Genomic DNA, 24,787 nt, shown 5'->3' on the forward strand with positions numbered 1-24,787 from the left:
CATAAAGCACACCAGCGCAAGACGCAATCAATACCTTCACTGCGCAATAACAACGGTGAAGTCACTGGTGACAGTACCACTAAAGTAGAGTTATTACGCACGGTTTTCCGAAACTCCTTCACCAAAGAAGACGAAGTAAATATTCCTGAATTCCAATCAAGAACAACTGCCAACATGAGAAACATAGAAGAAGATATTCTCGGTGTAACAAAGCAGCTTAAATCACTTAATAAAGGCAAGGTCTCCGGTCCAGATTCTATACCAGTCAGGTTCCTTTCAGAGAAAGCTGACGCGACAGCTCCATATTTAGCAATTAAAGCAATCGGTCACAGAAAAATCCGTACCTAAAGACTAGAAAATTGCTCAAGTCACACCAATACCCAAAAAGGGAAGCAGAAGTAATCCACTGAATTACAGGCCTGTATCACTAACGTCGATTTGCAGTAGGGTTTCGGAACATATACTGTATTTGAACATTATGAAGTACCTCGAAGACAACGATTTATTAATATATAGTCAGCAGGGATTCAGAAAATATCGATCTTGTGAAACACAACTAGCTCTTTATACTCATGAAGCAATAAGTGCTATCGACAGGGGATGTCAAATTGATTCCATATTTTTAGATTTCCAGAAGGCTTTCGACACCGTTCCTCACAATCTTCCTCTAACCAAACTGCTTGCCTACGTGGTATCGCCTCAGTTGTGCGACTGGATTCGTGATTTACTGTCAGAAAGGTGACAGTTCGTAGTAATAGACGGAAAGTCACCGGGTAAAACAGAAGTAATATCCGGAGTTCCCCAAGGAAGTGTTATAGGCCCTCTGTTGTTCCTGATCTATATTAACGACATAAGAGACAATCTGAGTAGCCGTCTTAGATTGTTTGCAGATGATGCTGTCATTTACCGTCTTGTAAAGCCATCAGATGATCAAAACGACTAGCAAAATGATTTAGATAAGATATCTGTATGGTGCGAAATGTGGCACTTGACCCTGAATAAAGAAAAGTTTGAAGTTATTCACATGAGTGCTAAAAGAATTCAGCTAAATTTTGATTACGCGATAAGTCACATAAATCTGAGTGCTGTAAATTCCACTAAATACTTAGGAATTGCAGTTACAAACAACCTAAATTGGAACGATCACGTAGATAATATTGTGGGTAGAGCAAACTAAAGACTGTGATTCATTGGCAAAATACTTAGAAGGTGCAACAGGTCTACCAAAGAGACTGTTTACACTACGCTTGTCCGCCCTATTATGGAGTACTGCTGTGCGGTATGAATTCCGGATCAGATGGGACTGACGGATGAAATCGAAAAAGTACAAAGAAGGGCAGCTCGTTTTGTATTAGCGCGAAATAGGGGAGATAGTGTCACAGACATGATACGCGAATTGGCGTGGCAATCATTAAAACAAAGGCGTTTTTCGTTGCGACGGGATCTTCTCATGAAATTTCAATCACCAGTTTTCTCCTCCGATTGCGAAGACATTCTGTTGGTACCCACCTACATAGGGCGAAATGATCATCACGATAAAATAAGAGAAATCAGGGCTCGCACAGGAAAATGTAAGTGCTCGTTTCTCCCCCGTGCAGCGTGGAGGTGGTTCATTGAACCCTCTGCCAGGCACTTTATTGTGAATAGCAGAGTAATCACGTAGATGTAGATGTAGATGTAGATGTACCTCATGCGATATGCTTATCAAAAGACTTGCAAGTTAACGCGGCCCACCCACAGAATCGAAACTTTCGACAATATGAACTACCGATTCGATTTCGAAATTATGTTTAGCTGTTTACGTCACCCACAGTCGACGGGCAACGGGACCTAACACAAGCATTTCGGCTGGACCAACCGGTTAGCTGGAATTGAATTATTACTCAGACGGGGCAAACACGCCGACTTTCGGAATGGAAAGTTCCGTGAACGGGTAGCGTGTCTCCACTTGCGATGCCGCTGATGCGAACATGAACACTGACAGAAAAAAACTGCAGCACAGAGAAGTAGTTAATGTAGAGTAATGAAATTTCTGTAACACATCCGTCTGGGTCACACATTTATGTGACTGACATTGCAAGATCACAGGTTAATGTAAGTGCGAGATAAACTATTGCAATTATCAAATGCTGGTACATTAATAACCGGTGCAACCGCCAGAACGTTGAATGCAAACAGGCAAACGTGCATGCATTGTCTTTTGCAGGTGCCTGAAGTTACATGGACTTGTTTGGTCAATAGAGTGGAGGTTAGTGCTGGTCGTAGATAACGCTGGACTGTTCTCCGATAACGTTCCGTGTGTGCACTACTGGAGACAGATTTGATGATCAAACAGACAAAGGGACCATTTCGACACTGTACAGCATGACGGCTTACAACAGCGGTATGAAGACGAGCATTATCCTGTTGTAGAACACCCCCTGGAATGTAGTTCACGAACGGCAGGACAACATGTCGAATCCCGATTGGCGTACAGTTTTGCAGTTGCAGTGTCTGGGGATAACAACTAGTGTGCACGAGCGAAATTGCGACTGCGCTTGATCTGATGCATGGGGACCTTCGCAACATCGGAGTATTTCATTTAATAGGGAAAAAAACTAGAGTTTGTGACTGGACGGGTGAAAGGTAGAGCCGAATTTAATAGCATAAAAACCGAAGGCAGGACATAAAGCAATCAGTAGTTATATCACTGGATGATGTTCATTGACGATTAATCAGTTACTGAGGCATAGCATCAGCGGCTCAAAAATTACAGCACTGTTTCATGTTCATCATGTAACAGAGGACGAAATTCTAGGAATCTATCAGATTGTGTGAATCGCAGGAAAATCTGTCACGACTAAACACTGTAAGAGAAATGTATACAACAAAACACGTACAAAAATAAAAAAAAGATAGCTTAAACCTGAAACACACAAATAGAAATTAAACGTTAGGCAAATTTATCTGGCGATCGAACGCATGAGAGGTCATGCAGAGAGCCTGGTAGCAGCCCAACTGGTCGGTGACTGGCAGGCGCGGTGGAGCGGGAGCATAGAGGAACCGGACCAGCTCAGAGGGCGAGGACAGCCTCCTGCGGAGACGGCGGACGAAACCTGCAGCGGAGCAGCCAAGTTTCGTATCACCGCACACTCCGCTGTCGAGTGAAATTTTCATTCTAGAGACATCCCCCAGCCTGTGGCTGAGGCATGTCTCCGCAATATCCTTTCTTCCATGTGTGCTAGTCCTGCAAGGTTCGCAGGAGAGCTTCTATGAAGTTTGGAAGGTAGGAGAGGAGGTACCGGCGGAAATGAAGCTGTCGAGCTTGAGTAGCTCAGTTGGTAGGGCACTTGCCCGCAAAGGCAGTGGTCCCGAGTTCGATTCTCGGTGCGCCACACAGTTTTAATCTGCCAGGAAGTTTCAGTTTCTTGATCAGTTCTCCCGATGATCTGTTGAGTGCTGAAATAGTTTTAGTAACAAGTGTTCACGAAACTCTTGTTGACATTATTTAAGTAGTGGCACTACTGAAGCTATACAACTGGCCATTAACTTTGCTACACCAAGAAGATGACGTGCTACAGACGCTAAATTTAACCGACAGGAAGATGATGCTGCGATATGCAAATGATTAGCTTTTCAGACCATTCACACAAGGTTGGTGCCGGTGGCGACACCTACAACGCGCTGACATGAGGAAAGTATCCAACACAAACAGCAATTGACCGGCGTTGGCTGGTGAAACGTTGTTGTGATGCCTCGTGTAAGGAGGAGAAATGCGTACCATCACGTTTCCGACTTTGATAAAGGTCGGATTGTAGCCTATCGCGATTGTGGTTTATCGTATCACGACGTTGCTGCTCGTGTTGGTCGAGATTCAATGACAGTTACCAGAATATGCAATCGGTGGGTTCAGGAGGGTAATACGGAACGCCGTACTGGAACCCAACGGCCTCGCATCACTAGCAGTTGAGATGACAGGCATCTTATCCCCATGGCTATAACGGATCGAGCAGCCACGTCTCGATCTCTGAGTCGACAGATGGGGACGTTTGCAAGACAACAACCATATGCACGAACAGTTCGACGACGTTTGCAGCAGCATGGACTATCAGCTCGGAGACCATGGCTGCGGATACCCTTGACGCTGCATCACAGACAGGAGCGCCTGCGATGGTGTACTCAACGACGAACCTGGGTGCACGAATGGCAAAACGTTATTTTTTCGGATGAAAAAAATGGTTCAAATGGCTCTGAGCACTATGGGACTTAACATCTATGGTCATCAGTCCCCTAGAACTTAGAACTACTTAAACCTAACTAACCTAAGGACATCACACACATCCATGCCCGAGGCAGGATTCGAACCTGCGACCGTAGCAGTCGCGCGGCTCCGGACTGAGCGCCTACTACCGCTAGACCACCGCGGCCGGCTTTTTAGGATGAATCCAGGTTCGGTTTACAGAATCATGATGGTCGCCTCCCTGTTTGACGACATCGAGGTGAACGCACATTAGAATCGTGTATTCGTCATCGCCATACTGGCGTATCACCCGGCGTGATTGTATGGGGTGTCATTGGTTCCACGTCTCGGTCACCTCTTGTTCGCATTGACGGCACTTTAAACAGTGGACGTTACATTTCAGATGTGTTACGACCCGTGGCTCTACCCTTCATTCGATCCCTGCGAAACCCTACATTTCAGTAGGATAATGCAAGACCGCGTGTTGAAAGTCCTGTAGGGGCCTTTCTGGGTACAGAATATGTTCGACTGCTGCCCTGGCCAGCACATTCTCCAGATCTCTCACCAATTGAAAACGTCTGGTCAATGGTGGCCGAGCAACTGGCTCGTCACAATACTCTACTCTTGATGAACTCTGGTATCGAGTTGAACCTGCGTGGGCAGCTGTACCTGTACACGCCATCAAAGCTCTGTTTGATTCAATGCCCAGGCGTATCAATACCGTTATTACGGCCAGAGGTGGTTTTTCTGGGTACTGATTTCTCAGGATCTATGCACCCAAATTGCGTGAAAATGTAATCACATGTCAGTTCTACTATAATATATTTGTTCAAAGAATAACCCTTTATCATCTGCATTTCTTCTTGGTGTAGCAATTTTAATGGCCAGTAGTGTATGTACCAGTGTATATCCACCTATCCTATTGGCGAATGACGTATAGAACTTTCAATTACTTAAAGACTTACTGTGTTTGAAAGCACTGGTAATTTGCTCCATGAATTATATGGAACACTTTTAAAGTTTGCTCAGATCTTGAGTTATGTAACTGTATCTAGATATTAGGGATATGGGATTGCGGGGATGCGTATATAAATTTTCTATGAATTGGCAAAGTTCCTTATTATGTACTTTTTTCCAGTACTCGAGCACATACGTAAGTAAAGAACACTTATGCATTACGATTGACGGAAATATAAGACGGGTTGGCAAATACCCTTCATTCCCTCCACTGCTTCCCACCTCCATATTACCCGCAATAATGCTTACCTAATTCACGTAAATTAGTATTTTTAGTGCTACACTTAAGATCTATGTAGTGGTTAATGCCCATGTTCCCGTGATACTGTGCACTTTTGGTGAGGTACCACAATTTCTGTTTCTTTTGTATGTGTCAACAGTGCATATTAGTATAGCATACCTAATTACTTCCGCCCCCCTCCACAGTATTAGCAATGTTCTATAAGACTTTAACAAATTAAATATATTGTTATGTTTTCCGTAATATTGTAAGTGGAATACCTTTTGTGTATATTCTGCTCGTGCTATCATGTACTGTATTCAGGTATTGGTGTTATGGAACTGTTTGGAAATGCAGACGGGTTTTGTGTGGCTGCCTTTATTCCTTGTCAGTTGCATGTTCGCACGAGCATATATAAAGGGTGTTGGTTTCGGCATTGATGCTGTGTGGGACTACGACATTTCCGTATATTTCATTGTTTTTGCAGCATGTAAGTGTCCTCTCTTTTACGTGTGTAAACTGGAGAAGAACAGTTTACGATTTCATGCTATGACACATATGCATACAATTTCGGAGTAAAATTTTCTTATTTAAGGAAAGTTATGTTTATACATTAATACTTCTTTTTATGCATTGATTATCTCTGAGATGCTGGTATGATTATCAGTTTATGTATGGGTCAAACGTCATGTGGAATAAATAATCTGTTCCTCTTCCTAATTACGGCGCTGGCACTCCAGAGATTACGTATCTCACACAATAGTTGTAATCTGAATAGTAATCACTGAAGTGGTACGTGCGGATGTCAACGGTAGTTCATGTTCGGACATCGTTCGTGCTGACCACGGCACTGCACTGTCCTTGCTTATCACAACACAATACGTTAATGTTTGTCAGTTGTGCGTAATGTTAGGTGTAATCCGCGTTTTTAATTCGCTCCCACATCTTGTGGTGAGATGGCTGGTATGTACATTCACCTATTGTCGTGGTATTTCGACGGTACCCGTGGTCAACGAATAGCATAGCGCCTATGACTAACAATGTAAACGTCCTCAGTCCCAGATTTGAACCCCGCCACTGTTTTAAATTTGAATTAAAATCATCAGCAATGGAGGCAAAAGAGTTCCGGCATACGAAGTCACTTTCATTCTGCCAACGGCCTTCTCAAGGAGGCCGAGGGGCGAACAGAAGACCAGGGCACTATCTTGCTGTTGTACTGAAAAACAGATCCCAAAGGTGGTAGAACCATCAATGACCAACGGCATGATGATGCAGAAGGTAATGGAAACCACTGCATTAAAGACACGTAATTTACGTTAACATGACATGTAGCCTATATCTGAAAAGGTCTCATGATGCTCTCTCCGAAGGCAAAAGATTTCGTACTAGGCCGCCGCTCGGTTCTCAGGGGGGTCTGCTAGGTGAAAGGTGAGCACGAGAAAAATACTGAATAATCAACGAAAGGATAACGTTCTACGAGTCGGGGCGTAGAACGTCAGAAGTTTCAATGTGCTAGGAAGCTAGAAAATCTGAAGGCTCAGTCTACATATCGTGGAGGTCAGTTAAGTGAAATGGAAAGAAGACAAGCATATTTGGTCAGGGGAGTATAGTGTAATATTAACAGCAGTAGAAATCATGTAACAGCCACAGGATTCGTTATGAATTGGGAAGTGGTGCAGAGAGGGAGTTACGGTGAATGGTTCAGTAATAGTGTTGTTCTCATCAGAATCTTCAGCAAAACCACACAGACAACAATAGCTCGGGTACAGATTCCGACGTCGCAATCAGAAAATGAAGAGAGAGGAAAATATATGAGGACGTAAAAGAGAATAAAAATTTAATATTCATGGGGCATCAGAAAGCGGTTGTAGGGAAGAAGAAAGGGTTGGTGGAGGATATTGGTATGGTAGTAGGAAAGAGAGAGAGGAGAGAAGCTAATAATACAGAATAATCGGTTCAAAATCACAACAGGAGGAGGTATACAAGGAAGAGGCCGGGATATGAGGGAACATTTTAGTTAGATTACATGACGGTCAGGTAGAAATTGCTATGTCACACATTGTATTGTAAGGCGTGCCCAAAAGCAGATATAGGCTCAGATCACAATTTTATAATCATGAAGGGTGGACTGAAGCTTCACAAACTAGTCAGAAAGAATCATTGCGCAAAGAAGTTGGGTACGTACTAAGGAATGAAGAGATACGCTTGAACTTCTCTGATAATTAATAGTCCACTAGGCAGTTTAGTTGAAAGGGGATTGATATCTCTAAAGTGGCAGTCACAGAAGGTGGAAAGAAAAACATATGTACAGGAAAGGTCGATGTGAAGAAGTACTTCAGCTGATCTATGAAAGAAGGAAGTTGAAAAATGTTCAGTTAAAGTTTCAAAATTTATAGCAAACAGTCGCAGTAACGGATAATGCGTAACAGTTCAGGTAAATTCTGGAATACAGAAGAACAGAACACTTAGGAAACAAATAAATAGGAGATAGGGAGAAATGGCTGCCTAAAAAAGGCGAAGAAATGGAATAAGAAATTGTTGTCAGAAGGGCTAACTCAACATACAGAAAAGTCAAAAATCGACATTAAAGCAAGCGCGGTAGCACTAAGAGTGCAAACGGAAGTCGGCCGTTAAATCCAGAGTTGATGGGTGAAAAGAGTACATTGAGCACCTCTATGAGAGGGAGGATTTGGGTGCGGAAGAGATAGAAGAACAAACAGGAGTCGATAGCGAAGGGGCTAGAATCGGAATTTATAGGGGCTTGGGAAAACTAAAGATGGAATAAGTCATAAGGGATAGACAACATTCCATCGAAATATCTAAAATCACTGTGGGAAGTTTCAAAAAATGACTGTACACGTTGAGGTGTAGAATATATGAGTCTGGCGACATAACATCTGACTTTCAGAAAAAATATTATCCATACTATTCCGAAGACTGCAAGATCTGACAAGTGCGAGAATTATCGCACACAACTCATGCATCCAAGCTTAAAAGAAGGCTGAGGATGTGTTAGATGACGATCAGCTCTGTAATGGCAGCTGAGAGGCAATTCTGACGCTGCGGTTGATATTGGAGGCAAGACTAAAGAAAAATCAAAACACGTTCATATCGTCTGTCGACCTGGAAAAATCGTTCGACAATGTCAAGTGGTGCAAAATGCTCTAAATTCTGAGAAAAATAGAGGTACGTTTTCGGGAAAGACGGGTAATACACAATATTTACGAAAACATAGAGAGAACAATTAGAGTGGAAGACCAAGAACGAAGGGCTCGGATTAAGAAGGATGTAAGACACGGATTTAGTCTTTTTCCGTACTGTTGAATCTATGCATCAAAGAAACAACGACGCAAACAAAAGAAAGGAGAATTACAGGGCTGTTGTATGGAACGAACAGTCCAATGAGTACAATACATGGATTGAGATAACTACAAGAAAGACTAAAATCATGTGAAGTAGCAGAAAGGAGAACATCAAGAAAACATAAGAATTGGTGGTAACAAAGTAGATGAAATTAACGAACTCTGCTACCGAGGCAGTAAAAGAACCCGTAACGTACAGGGTCAGGATGACAAGAAAAGGAAATTGGCACTGGCAGAAAGGGTATTTCTGACCGAGACAAGTTTGCTAGTTCCAAACATACGCCTTAGTTTGAGCATGAAATTTCTGAGAATGGACGTTTGGAGCGTAGTATAGAGAGAGGCCAGGATATTGGGAAAAGCGGATCAGAATTCGGAAAATACTTATAATAAGAGGGAACATGATAGTACATCTGTGAAGACATTAGGGAACTACTTCAATGCTAGTAGACAGAGCTACGGAAGGTAAAAACTGTAGAGGAACATAGAGATTGGAATACATCAAGTAGTTAATTGATGACGTATATCAACAAGTGTTCCACTCAGGTGATGAGGTTGGCACAGGGACGAATTCTGGTGGGTATCAGCAAACCAGTCGGAAGACTATCTAATTATAAAGCAGACACTACTATTTATGCTACTAATACTAAACAATGAAATTAGCTTACATTAATGAAATATACTACTCATTTAGGCATCGAAGTAATGTACCCTCAAAAAATTATTGGTTGGATACGTAACTACCATTTGGGGAACGATTTGTTTAGAGAACGTCGCATTAAATTTACTTCTTTAGGAAAGGTAGGTTCTCGGACTCACCGAATCCACACATATTATAAAAACGTATATATGTTTGTGCTACATCTGCTTCTAAATCACTGGACAAATTTCAACAACGTTAAGTACACGCATCAGTTACTGTCCAGTAAGTATCTCTGTGTTGGTTGGAATGGCCTACCTGTCGAAGGAATGGGGCTGAAAAGTTAGTGTAGCAAAGGACGAGCGAATACCTAGCCTTTATTCAGCCAGTATTTGAGAATGAAAGCTCTTTCTGACTTGTGACAAACTTCATATATTATTTCAAACCTTTATGAAACATTTTCTCGCTAAGAAACCCCTTAAGAAGGCAGAAGGAAAGATTTTTGTCGCTCAATACATTTTCGCTGTTCATGCAGAAAAACACCCACAGTGATGATGACGTTGATGATGTTTGGTTTGTGGGGTGTTCAACTGCCGGACATCAGCGCTCATACAAAATCCCAGATTTTACTAAGCTCAATTTTTTTCACAGTCTATTCCAACCAGTGTCACGAATGATGATGATGATATGATGACGACAACACACCCAGGCCCCTGGCTGAAAAAATCCCCCACCCGGCCGGGAATCTAACCCGAGACCCCGTGATCCAGAGGCACCCACAATGGTAATGATGTTTTAATTTGTTACTTCTCTACTGCCAACAGTATTCGTAAACACGTTTTGCAGACAATAATCACATATACCTCTGAATGTAACTGCTAAATTATTTCAATGTACGAAACAAATTTCAGAAGACATGCCGTCATAAACACTGAGGTGCGTGGAAAAAGTGCCGCGTCATACGTAATGTTTTAATCTTTTACGTTTTTTTTACTACTTCTATTCGCAACACAGTTCGTAGATAGTATCCAAATACAGCACTGAATATACCTGAAAATCATTTTTCGGCACATTTTTCTTGACCTATAATGTCATAAAAGTGGAGCTGCAAGGGTGTGAAATATGAATACAATTACGTGTGAAATATGTTAAATGTATATGACATGTATGTGATATGTGCGTACTCTAAAAGCCATGGGTAGCACGCTATTAAACTTCTGGATAGATTTCCACCAAACGTTGTAGACATATCACTCACTATCTGGAAAGAAATACTCTGGTGTAGAAGATACCAGTATGCTGTAGTGATGGAGGTATAAGTTAGTCATGCAGAGAAGGGTTCGGGAAGAAGAGATAGAGAAAAGGGGGGTGGGGGAAGTAGGTGGTGGTTGTGGGGATGTTTAAGGGGGTCTAAACAGCTAAGGTCATCAGTCCCCCAGGTGGGGGAAGTAGAAAGTGGATACAGACAGGGTGGAAGTTGACAGATAGAGGGGAAGGGGCAAATGGAGAGAGAAGGGAAAGATTGATGAATAGAGACAGAGAGGAGGAGGAGGTCGTGGAGAGGGACAGAGGCGGGAGGAGCGCGGGAGGAGCGGGTAGACACAGGGGTAAGGAGCAGGTGGACTAACAGGCGATCGGAATACACTACAGGCCATTAAATTTCCTACGCCACGAAGATGACGTGCTCCTCACGCGGGGTTTTTATCGACATTACCCGTGGTCTAGGGGTAGCGCCTTTGATTCATAATCAAAACGTATTCGGTCCCGGGTTCGATCCCCGCCACTGCCTAAATTTTGATAAATAATCAGCATTGGCGGCCGAATACTTCCGGCATAAGAAGTCAGCCTCATTCTGCCAACGGCCTTGTCAAAGAGGGCGGAGGAGCGGATACAGCTTCAGGGCACTCTCTTGTCCTAGGGGTGGGAAATCGCCCCTAAAGGCGGAAGAATCAGCAATGATCAACGACATGAGGATGCAGAAGGCAATGGAAACCACTGCATTAAAGACACGTAACGTGTATCCACAGGACATGTGACCTGTATTTGAAGAAGTGTCTTGATGATCTCTCCATTGGCAAAAGATTCCGGAGTAGTCCCCCATTCGGATCTCCGGGAGGGGACTGCCAAGGGGGAGGTTACCATGAGAAAAGGATTGAATAGTCAACGGAAGGATAACGTTCTACGAGTCGGGGCGTGGTATGTCAGAAGCTTGAACGTGATAGGGGATCTAGAAAATCTGAAAAGGGAAATGCAAAGGCTCAATCTAGATATAGTAAGGGTCAGTGAAGTGAAGTGGAAGGAAGACAAGGATTTCTGGTCAGATGAGTATCGGGTAATATCAACTGCAGCAGAAAATGGTATAACACGTGTAGGATTCGTTATGAATAGGAAGATAGGGCAGAGGGTGTGTTACTGTGAACAGTTCAGTGACCAGGTTGTTCTAATCAGAATCGACAGCAAACCAACACCGACAACGATAGTTCAGGTATACATGCCGACGTCGCAAGCTGAAGATGAACAGATAGAGAAAGTGTACGAGGATATTGAAAGGGTAATGCAGTATGTAAAGGGGGACGAAAATCTAATAATCATGGGCGACTGGAATGCAGTTGTAGGGGAAGGAGTAGAAGAAAAGGTTACAGGAGAATTTGGGCTTAGGACAAGGAATAAAGAGGAGAAAGACTAATTGAGTTCTGTAACAAGTTTCAGCCAGTAACAGCGAATACCGTGTTCAAGAATCACAAGAGGAGGAGGTATACTTGGAAAAGGCCGGGAGATGCGGGAAGATTTCAATTAGATTCCATCATGGTCAGACAGAGATTCCGAAATCAGATACTGGATTGTAAGGCGTACCCAGGAGCAGATATAGACTCAGATCACAATATAGTGGTGATGAAGAGTAGGCTAAAGATCAAGCCTTTAGTCAGGAAGAATCAATACGCAAAGAAGTGGGATACGGAATACTAAGGAATGACGAGATGGGTTTGAAGTTCTCTAACGCTATAGATACAGCAATAACGAATAGCGCAGTAGGCAGAACAGTTGAAGAGGAATGGACATCTCTAAAAAGGGCCATCACAAAAGTTGGGAAGGAAAACATAGGTACAAAGAAGGTAGCTGCGAAGAAACCATGGGTAACAGAAGAAATACTTCAGTTGATTGATGAAAGGAGGAAGTACAAACATGTTCCGAGAAAATCAGGAATACTGAAATACAAGTCGCTGAGGAATGAAATAAATAGGAAGTGCAGGGAAGCTAAGACGAAATGGCTGCAGGAAAAATGTGAAGACATCGAAAAAGATATGATTGTCGGAAGAACAGACTCAGCATACAGGAAAGTCAAAATAACCTTTGGTGACATTAAAAGCAACGGTGGTAACATTAAGAGTGCTACGGGAATTCCACTGTTAAATGCAGAGGAGAGAGCAGATAGGTGGAAAGAAAAAAGCCTCTATGAGGGTGAAGATTTGTCTGATGTGATAAAAGAAGAAACAGGAGTCGATTTAGAAGAGATAGGGGGTCCAGTATTAGAATCAGAATTTAAAAAAGCTTTGGAGGACTTACGGTCAAATAAGGCAGAAGGGATAGATTACATTCCATCAGAATTTCTAAAATCATTGGGGGAAGTGGCAACAAAACGACTATTGACGTTGGTGTGTAGAATGTCTGAGTCTGGCGATATACCATCTGACTTTCGGAAAAGCATCATCCACACAATTCTGAAGAGAGCAAGAGCTGACAAGTGCGAGAATTATCGCACAATCAGCTTAACAGCTCATTCATCGAAGCTGCTTACAAGAATTATATACAGAAGAATGGAAAAGAAAATTGAAAATGCGCTAGGTGACGATCAGTTTTTTTTGTCGTCCTGGAAAAAGCGTTCGACAGTATAAAATGGTGCAATCTGTTAGAGATTCTGAAAAATGTAGGGGTAAGCTATAGGTAGAGACGGGTCTTATACAATATGTACAACAACCAAGAGGGAATAATAAGAGTGGACGATCAAGAACGAAGTGCTCGTACTAAGAAGGGTGTAACACAAGGCTGTAGCCTTTCGCCCCTACTCTTCAATCTGTGCATCGAGGAAGCAATGATGGAAATAAAAGAAAGGTTCAGGAGTGGAATTAAAATACGATGTGAAAGGATGTCAATGGTACGATTCGCTGATGACATTGCTATCATGAGTGAAAGTGAAGAAGAATTAAATGATCTGCTGAACGGAATGAACAGTCTAATGAGTACACAGTATGGTTTGAGAATAAATCGGAGAAAGACGAAGGTAATGAGAAGTAGTAGAAATGAGAACATCGAGAAACTTAACATCAGGATTGCTGTCACGAAGTCAATGAAAATAAGGAATTCTGCTACCTAGGCAGTAAAATAACCAACGACGGACGGAGCAAGGAGGACGTGAATAGGAGAGTCGCTCTGGCAAAAAAGGAATTTCTGGCCAAGAGAAGTCTACTAATATCAAATACCGGCCTTAATTTGAGGAAGAAAATTCTGAGGATGTACGTCTGGAGTACAACATTGTATGGTAGTGAAACTTGGACTGTGGGAAAACCGGAACAGAAGAGAATCGAAGCATTTGAGATGTGGTGCTATAGACGAATGTTGAAAATTACGTGGACTGATAAGGTAAGGAATGAGGAGGTTCTACGTATAATCGGAGAGGAAAGGAATATGTGGAAAACACTGATAAGGAGAAGGGACAGGATGGTAAGACATCTGCTCAGACATAAGGGAATGACTTCCATGGTACTAGAGGGAGATGTAGTAGGCAAAAACTGTAGAGGAAGACAGAGATTGGAATACGTCAAGCAAATAATTGAGGACGTGGGTTGCAAGTGCTACTCTGAGATGATGAGGTTAGCACAGGAAAGGAGTTCGTGGCGGGCCGCATCGAACCAGTCAGTAGACTGATGACCAAGAAAAAAAAAAAGGGAAGTAAAGGCTATACGCAAATGATCAGCTTTTCAGAGCATTCAAACAAGGTTGGCGCCATTGGCGACACCTACAACGTACTGACATCAAGAATGTTTCCAACCGATTTCTCATACACAAAGAGCAGTTGACAGGCGTTGCGTGGTGAAGCTGTTGTGATGCCTCCTAATAGGAGGAGAAATGCGTACCATCACGTTTCCGACTTTGATAAAGGTCGTATTGTAGCCTATCGCGATTGCGGTTTATCGTATCGCGACATTGCTGCTCGTGTAGGTCCAGATCCAATGACTGTTAGCAGAATATGGAATCGGTTCAGGAGGGTAATACGGAACGCCGTGCTGGATTCTAAAGGCCTCCTATCACTAGCAGTCGAGATGACAGGCATCTTATCTCGATCCCTGAGTCAACAGATGGGGACGTTTGCAAGACAACAACCATCTGCACGAACAGTTCGACGACGTGTGCAGCATCATGGACTATCATCTAGGAGACCATGGCTGCAGTTAACCTTGACGCTGCATCACAGACAGGAGCGGCTGCGATGGAGTATTCAACGACGAACCTGGGTTCACGAATGGCAAAACGTCATTTTTTCGGATGAATCCAGGATCTGTTTACAGCATTATGATGGTCGCATCCGTGTTTGGCGACATCGCGGTGAACGCACATTGGAAGCGTGTATTCGTCGTCGCTATACTGGCGTATCACCCGGGGTGATGGTATGGGGTGCCATTGGTTACACGTGTCAGTCACCTCTTGTTCACATTGACGGCACTTTGAACAGTGGACGTGACATTTCAGACCCGTGGCTCTACCCTTCATTCGAGCCCTGCAAAACCCTACATTTAAGCAGGCTAATGCACGCCCGCATGTTAAAGTTCCTGTACGGGCCTTTCTGGATACAGAAAATGTTCGGCAGCTGCCCTGCCGAGCACCTTCTCCAGATCTCTCACCAACTGAAAACGTCTGGTCAATGGTGGCCGAGCAACTGGCTCGTCACAGTACACCACTCACTACTCTTGATGATCTGTGGTATCGTGTTGGAGCTGCATGGGCAGCTGTACGTGTACATGCCATCCAAGCTTTGTTTGACTCAATGCCCAAGCGTATCTAGGCCATTATTACGGTCAGAGATGGTTGTTCTGGGTACTGATTTCTCAGGATCTATGCACCCAAATTGCGTGAAAATGTAATCGCATGTCAGTTGTAGTATAATATATTTATCCAATGAATACCCGTTTATCATCTGCATTTCTTCTTGTTGTAGCAATTTTAATGGCCAGTAGTGTACATACATTCCTGGACAAAGCCGGGTGCTTAGCTAGTCAGTTGTACGAAAGTGGAAGTTTCAGGATCTTGCCACCTCTTGCACAAATTTCTACAGACGTCAATGCCTTTGATGAACACTGTGAGAGTCAATGCTCCTTACCACCTGTGGAGGATAAATATCGTCATCACGGTTCATACAGGTGTAGCATCTGTCGCACCAGCTACGTCCTCAAGAGGAATCTATGCGCGTTAGTTTAGTAGTTATATGTGATTATACTGAGAGCTGGGACGTGCGCTGCACGCAGTCAGAGCCCAGTGGCTTCAGGCTGGTACACAGCGTCACTGCCAGTTGCGGACCGGTCTGGCGCCCCAGCAGTTGGACCGCGGCCTTGGGAGGTTCGCTTCTGAGGTGATGAACCGAAACCTTACACCAGCGGAGAGCTCTCTCTCTCTCTCTCTCTCTCTCTCTCTCTCTCTAGCTTAGTTGTGTGAGTGTGCGTGTGTGTGTGTGTGTGTGTGTGTGTGTATGTGAGTGTGTATGTGTGTGTGTATCGGTCAGCGCGCCTCCAGCACTACGCTAATCCTGCAAGTGATGTCCGCAAGCGTGCAATACCACTCGTTTTAAAAATCTAGTACTTCACTTCTGTATAGATAGTGAGACAAAGGCAACTCGAAGACCGTCTGTACAGCATCGGAGCATCATTGTCGTCGAGAGTAAGGACAACAAGCGTCTTCTAAACAAGCTGCGACTGGATGCGTGATTTCCTGTCAGGAAGGTCGCAGTTCGTAGTAATAGACGGCAAATCATCGAGTAAAACTGAAGTGATATCAGGTGTTCCCCAGGTAAGCGTCCTGGGACCTCTGCTGTTCCTGTTCTACGTAAATGACCTGGGTGACAATCTGAGCAGTTCTCTTAGGTTGTTCGCAGATGATGCTGTAATTTACCGTCTAGTAAGGTCATCCGAAGACCAGTATCAGTTGCAAAGCGATTTAGGAAAGATTGCTGCATGGTGTGGCAGGTGGCAGTTGACGCTAAATAACGAAAAGTGTGAGGTGATCCACATGAGTTCCAAAAGAAATCCGTTGGAATTCGATTACTCGATAAATATTACAATTCTGAAGGCTGTCAATTCGACTAAGTACCTGGGTGTTAAAATTACGAACAACTTCAGTTGGAAAGACCACATAGATAATATTGTGGGGAAGGCGAACCAAAGGTTGCGTTTCATTGGCAGGACACTTAGAAGATGCAACAAGTCCACTAAAGAGACAGCTTACACTACACTCGTTCGTCGTGTGTTAGAATACTGCTGCGCGGTGTGTGATTCTTACCAGGTGGGATTGACGGAGGACATCGAAGTGGTGCAAAAACGGGCAGTTCGTTTTGTATTATCACGTAATAGGGGAAAGAGTGTGGCAGATATGATGCGTGAGTTGGGATGTAAGTCATTAAAGCAAAGACGTTTTTCGTCGAGGCGAGATCTATTTACGAAATTTCAGGCACCAACTTTCTCTTCCGAATGCGAAAATATTTTGTTGAGCCCAACCTACATAGGTAGGAATGATCATCAAAATAAAGTAAGAGAAATCAGAGCTCGAACAGAAATGTTTAGGTGATCGTTTTTCCCCCGCGCTGTTCGGGAGTGGAATGGTAGAGAGCTAGTTTGATTGTGGTTCGATGAACCCTCTGCCAAGCACTTAAATGTGAATTGCAGAGTTATCATGTAGATGTAGATGAAAACAACAGTCACCATATAGTGTGGGACAGACCATAAGTCCGCAGCTCGTGGTCGTGCGGTAGCTTTCTCGCTTCCCACGCACGGGTTCCCGGGTTCGATTCCCGGCGGGGTCAGGGATTTTCTCTGCCTCGTGATGACTGGGTGTTGTGTGCTGTCCTTAGGTTAGTTAGGTTTAAGTAGTTCCAAGTTCTAGGGGACTGATGACCATAGATGTAAAGTCCCATAGTGCTCAGAGCCAATTCAGTTAATTATGTCAAAGACGATTGCTTACATGAAGCTCAAAAAATGTTACGCTTCTCTAAATGAATTTAACGGAATCAGTTCAGCAATGAAATACATGTTAATATACGAAAAAATACAGTAAATGGCACAGAATGCTCTGCTGACCACTGGTGGCTACCTCTAGCTACCTCTAACTTAATGAAAAATTGATATGGAACCGGGGTTGGCTGTCAAATTTATTTAGCTGCCAAACGCAAGTCCAAAACTGATCGAAGATCCGAATAAGCGAACTCACTTATGAATAAATACATGTTGCAGAATAGTCTTCGTAAATGTTGAGCTGGGCAAAGTCAGCGATGACGCTAAAAGTGACACTTACTCAAGTCTCAGCAAATTACACCGAGCAGCGCCTGGCCGTCTCTCCCTCTATATAACCCCTTGGCCATTGATCTCCACACCGTCTCTGGTCTTCCGTGCGTCCCTCTCCGCTCCCAAAAACCGATGACTGGGTGAGGAGGATTCAAGATTTCCTCCACAGTGAGGAGCAAGAATTTTCCTGACTACACCAAAACGCAGGAGAAGTCTGTCAAATCTAACTGTCGTTGATTGTATGTCACTAAATTAACTAGTGGTTGATCCACAGTATTTGCTGTGTCTCGACACATTGGCTCAGACATTCTGTTGACAGTCCCTGTGCTGCTGACCCTTGTGGTTGGCTGACACCCAGAATGTAAGATTCAGAAATTTTCCCACACCGGAGACGCCAAACTGGTGGTTTCACCAGTTTGTATAAGAATACAGGACGCTCAGATTCATCTCACGAGCATTGCGTTCCTCGTCTGAGAAGCGTTATATATTGCACATTAATCAGGCATTAATTCTTTTGAGAGAGACAGGGCACTTGAAACTTGAACCAACAGAACAGAGCAGACTGTAACTGGCTACGCCATGTCGTTGTCAGAAAATTCGTTCACAAAACTTTATCTAGTGCCTTTTTTTAAAACAACTTTATTTGTTCTCGCACGTTTTTAACCAAGTTCCGGGGTTTTCCAAGTGTTGTTTTGCGAGTGGATTTCATCTGAGACTATTCGATTGAGTGGCACACATTCTCACGTTTTCTTTCGTGCACTAAATGGCCTATCTTTCCCTGAAACGAAAGCACTTTTTCTGGATCAAGCGGGGCTGCTTTACGAGATGGCACCTTACCAAAGCGATCTCCAAATGTATCCTTCGTCACTGTTTCGGAGGCGGTGGTGTTATGGCGTAGGCGTGTTTCTCATGGAGGGGGCTCCCACGCCTTGTTGTTTTGCGTGAAACTATCACAGCACAGCCCTACATTGATGTTTCAAGCACCTTGTAGCTTCCCACTGTTGAAGAACAATTCGGGGATGGCGATTGCATCTTTCAAAACGATCGAGCAATTTTTCATAAAAAATGGTTCAAATGGCTCTGAGCACTATGGGACTTAACTTCTAAGGTCATCAGTCCCCTAGAACTTAGAACTACTTAAACCTAAGGACATCACACACATCCATGCCCGAGGCAGGAATCGAACCTGCGACCGTAGCGGTCGCGCGGGCCCAGAATGTAGCGCCTAGAACCGCTCGGCCACCTCGGCCGGCACCTTTTCATAATGCACCGTCTATGGTGGAGTGGTTACAATACCATAACATTCCTGTAATGGAGTGGCCTACACAGAGCCCTGACCTGAATCCTATAGAACACCTCTGGGATGTTTAGGAACGCCGACTTCGTGCCAGGCCTAACCGACTGACGTCGATACCTCTCTTCAGTGCAGCACTCTGTGAAGAGTGGGCTGCCATTCCCCAAGAAATCCTCCAGCACCTGATTGAACGTATACCTACGAGAGTGGAAGCTGTCATCAAGGCTAAGGATGGGTCAACACCATAGTGAATTCTAGCATTATCGATGGAGGGTGCCACGAACTTGTAAGTCATTTTCAGCCAGGTGTCTGACACTTTTGATCACGTAGTGTGCCTGTCCATAGAGCCTTTTCGGTATCACCAGATGAACAAGTTCCGTGTCTCAGGTACGATGCTCAAAACGTTTCTTTCACACTGGCCACTCTAGTAATGTAACAATAGTACAGATTTTTTCGTGTGCACTAGTAAAGTAAACGTCTGTCAAATATCTTTCGACTTAGCCAGACGTAAGTATACAAAATTCCGGTAACGTCACAAAAACATATGACCGCCTCTAAAAGAGATCCTCGAATTCATCGTGTAAGCAATTTTCCTGCTGCAGAGGCTGTAACTGAATCGTGAAAGTGAAATTCTCTTCGTGGCATGTACCAATAGGCTCTCGCGAGGACGTCCTCGCAAAGAGTTAAACAGCGTCAGAAAACGCCGATGTATTGCGACGACATGTTCAAATACATTCCTTTAGAGATTATCGTCATTGTAATGACTTTGAGTCATTATCACGACGCATTACTTTTATTTAACAAAACATGTGTACACGAAACGGTAAACTTAAAAAAAGTAAGTAAAAGAAATAATTAGAGTAATATTGAAAGTTTGTATCTTGTACTTAGGTGTGTTGAAAATACTCCGGCAGTGCATTATTTTCCAGAAATAGAATTCCAGAAACTTAATTTTTTACAGAAGAATATTTGTTTTCCAAATACGGATTTTCAGAAACGTACTTTATTGCACGAGGATATGTTGTAGCCTAAGATTTCACTCTGGAAAATAAATTAATGGAGGTAAGGTATTTGGCAAAAATTGAAATTACACTACTGGCCATTAAAATTGCTACAAGAAGAAGAAATGCAGATGATAAACAGGTATTCATAGGACAAATATATTATACTAGAATTGAAATGTGATTCCATTTTCACCTAATTTGGGTTCATAAATCCTGAGAAATCACTACCCAGAACAACCACCTCTGTTCGTAATAACGGATTTGTTACGCCTGGGCGTTAAGTCAAACAGAGCTTCGATGGCGTGTACAGGTACAGCTGCCCATGCAGCTTCAACACGATACCACAGTTCACCAAGAGTAGTGACTGGCGTATTGTGACGAGCCAGTTGCTCGGCCGCCATTGACCAGACGTTTTCCGTTGGTGAGAGATCTGGAGAAGGTGCTGGCCAGGGCAGCAGTCGAACATTTTCTGTGTGCAGAAAGGCTCGTACAGGAACTGTAACATGGGGTCGTGCATTATCCTGCTGAAACGTAGGGTTTTGCAGGGTTCGAATGAAGGGTAGAGCCACGGGTCGTAACACATCTGAAATGTAACGTCCACTGTTCAAAGTGACGTCAATGCGAACCAGAAGTGACCTAGATGTGTCACCAATGGCACCCCATACAGTCACGCCGGGAGATACGCCAGTATGGCGATGACGAATACATGCTTCCAATGTGTGTTCACCCCGATATCGCCATACACGGATGTGACCATCATGATGCTGTAAACAGAACCTGGATTCATCCGATAAAATGACGTTTTGCCATTCGTGCACCCAGGTTCGTCGTTGAGTGCACCATTGCTGGCACTCCTGTCTGTGATGCAGCGTCAAGGGTAACCGCAGCCATGGTCTCCGAGCTGATAGTCCATGCTGCTGCAAACGTCGTCGAACTGTTCGTGCATATGGTTGTTGTCTTGCAAACGTCCCCATCTGTGGACTCAGGGATCAAGACGTGGCTGCGCGATCCGTTACAGCCATGCGGATAAGATGCCTGTCATCTCGACTACTAGTGATACGAAGCCGTTGGGATCCAGCACGGCGTTCCGTAGTACCCTCCTGAATCCACTGATTCTATATTCTGTTAACAGTCATTGGACCTCGACCAACGTGAGCAGCAATGTCGCGATACGATAAACCGCAACCACGATAGGCTACAATCCGACCTTTATCAAAGTCGGACACGTGATGGTACGAATTTCTTCTCCTTACAAGAGGCATCACAGTAACATTTCACCAGGCAACGCCAGTCAACTGCTGTTTGTGTAAGAGAAATCGGTTTGAAACTTTCCTCATGTCAGCGCGTTGTAGGTGTCGCCACCGGCGCCAACCTTGTGTGATTTCTCTGAAAAGCAAATCATTTGCATATCACAGCATCTTCTTCCTGTCGGTTAAATTTCGCGTTTTTAGCACGTCATCTTCGTGGTGCAGCAACGTTAATGGCCAATAGTGTAATTACAAACGTTGATATAAAGTTTCCAATGACGTTAGTTACATTTCAACTTCTATATGAAATACTTTTTTTTTTATATTTCGGTGTTTGGAAGATATTCTCTCTGATCCTAATGTCCCACATTACCATTCAAGTTGTCTTATACCCCTCAAAAGTGAAATTGGGCAAAAACGAAGTATACGAGACCCAAGGCCTGGCCACGGTTTCTCCGGCACGCCTGTCACTGTGATGTTTCCTCACGTGGTACTCGCCTTTATTTAATTTTTTTTATTTTCAATTATTTATTTATTGAATCGTAAAAACCGGAGTTCATGCAGGATGGCTTCCGCCACCAAAAATAAAAAAAAAATATATTATCCAGTCGTTGCCTACAACAAGTTTTTGTTATGTTTCTTTTTGTTTATTAAAGAAGGAAAACAAAACAAACAGGGCCACAGAAAAGAAATCAACTGCGTAACGACACTCCCGAACGGAGCAATGACGAGAATAACGCAAGGATTGGTGGAACTGACCGATGCCCCTTCGCGACGGAATACAAAGTTCAACATATTGGCAAATAAGTCCCGAAACTGTGGGAGGCGCCAACAATGCGAATATGCAGTGTGGGTGCCTATCGCCACCTCGGTCTGCTATATAATGAACAAAGCGGTCTGACAACAATTCAGTGGTATTTGACTTCACTTTCGGAAAGTAGGAGGACTGTGGACGCAGGAGAGGAAAGGCAATCTCAATGGATCGAGCCAGAAACACTACTTGCTTTTCAAGCCGCTGCCAGTTCGCATCTTGACTGTGACAGGTAAATCTATGTTGTAGCGCTCTATGGCGAGACAGCAACTACATTCATCGGTGATACTAAGTCCAATACGAACCAGGTGCTCATAGGTGGATAACAGATTGCGTACCACGTGATACCATGAGGACTCCACTACAGCCGGGAAAACAGGAAGACTGAGATGAAACCACACAGTCTTCCCACAAGTCTGCGGTGATGCCCGTTCAACCGGTGCCTTATACCTAATCCCTTTCCAGTGTATTAACAAAAACATGGTAGCGAGGTGCTGCTTTTGTAGAATATCAGTTCCCAAATAACTGACAACAGTATATAATTCACGGGCCTGTTGTCACTGGAAATTCAATCGACCGCCATCCTCCGGCGGATCAAGACTGCCCAACCGCAGACAGTAAAATAACCGAGGCGTGAATGTGTGGTTTGTGTCAGAGACAGTCAGCACGGTGCGGCAAACAAATAACAGAAACGGTTTCCTTTGAATATCGAGAAGTCGAATATCTCTGAAAGAACGCGAACGCGCATCCAACTCGTATCGTATTCGAATAATGTGATATTTCCGTCGAAAACGACTACACAACCGTTCTAGTTTGCGAGTCATCATGAAGGGAGGGGGGAAAGTTCTGAGCGATGTAACAGGCTTTGCAAAAGATATACGGGTCCAGAATCCGAACTTTTCTACAGCAGGTTAAGATAACGCCGTTCATGTTCCCAGACTGTTCATTGTATCCGACTTCCAATTAAGTGTAGCCATTTAAAGTCGAGAACAGTGAACTATGACTCCCAGAGATTTATGTCTATCGACCACTGTCGCCCACGAAGTGATAGCATTATCAGAATCCCGTAATTTCATCAGTGGATATTTGCCTTCGTTGATGTGTGCACCAGATACAAGGCGAAAGACATCAAACGCTGCATTGAGCAGTGGGATCTCAGACAGAAAACGGTGTAACTCCATCTCATCATCCGCGCACGCGCGCACCGAGATCGTGTCGCCCAAGGGTGTCCATCCTTCTAAATGGAAGACGATTGTTCGAGTAAGGGGCTCAAGTGAAAGAACAAACTGTGACGCGGAAAGCGGACTTCCCTAAGGAAAACACCTAGGAGTGGTAATAGGGGTCGTCAGTTGGTCGTTGACAGCCACCGAAGCTTGGATACCCGGAAACAAATTATCCAAGACTCTGCGCATTTCAATCGAGTAACGTCAGAGCGCCTGGAACAGAAGTAATAGTTGCCACTGATATGATATCACTACATTCTGCTACCGGGTTCAGAACAGTACAACACATGTATGATGCTGAGCCACGACTTTCCCCAGCAATGCAGACAGCCCGCTATTCACCGCCCTCGCTACAGTCTTACAGTCAAAATTTAATAAGGCAATCAGGTGAAATTTATCAATTGCTGTCTGACAAGAAATTCACTCCGTCATCATGCCACAACTGGCCCATCGGGACCATCCGACTGCCGTGTCATCCTCAGCTGAGGATACGGATAGGAGGGGCGTGTGGTCAGCTCATCGCTCTCCCGGTCGTTACCATGGTTTTCTTTGACCGGAACCGCTACTAATCGGTCGAGTAGCTCCTCGATTGGCATCACGAGGCTGAGTGCACCTCGAAAAATGGCAACAGCACATGGCGGCCTGGATGGTCACCCATCCAGTGGCCAGCCACGCCCGACAGCACTTAACTTTGGTGATCTGACGTGAACCGGTGTATCCACTGCGGCAAGGCCGTCGCCCTGTCGGACAAGAAGTTTTAGAAATTAACACACCCATAAAGGAGTCGGGCACAAACCCCCTCTCAACAATTCACTCAAAAGTAGTTTAAAAGTAGTACCCAACGAAGGCCAAAAACGCACTTAATACTCATTAGGCATACCTACCAACCCCAATCACTTGCGAGGAGGCGATCTGGTAATAAGGTCATTGACAACGTCACATTTAAAAGCTTCTACAAACGCAAAATCATGAGCAGGTGTAAGTCTACGATCCAGAGCCTGAACAAAAAATTCGGATGACGTATTCACAGGAACGGATACCTCATTCAACCCAAAAAAAAACAAAAAAACAAAAAAGAATTCATGTAGAGCTTGCAATAAGCACTCTTGTGCCGTGAGAACATATGAAGAAGTCATTTCAGCCGTTGCCACCCAATCGCATCCATAACGCTTCCATTGGCGCTGTTTCAACCTCGAAACTGCAGCTTTAC

This window comes from Schistocerca americana, chromosome 7 (assembly GCF_021461395.2).
Source record: "Schistocerca americana isolate TAMUIC-IGC-003095 chromosome 7, iqSchAmer2.1, whole genome shotgun sequence".
Taxonomy (NCBI): Eukaryota; Metazoa; Arthropoda; class Insecta; order Orthoptera; family Acrididae; genus Schistocerca; species Schistocerca americana.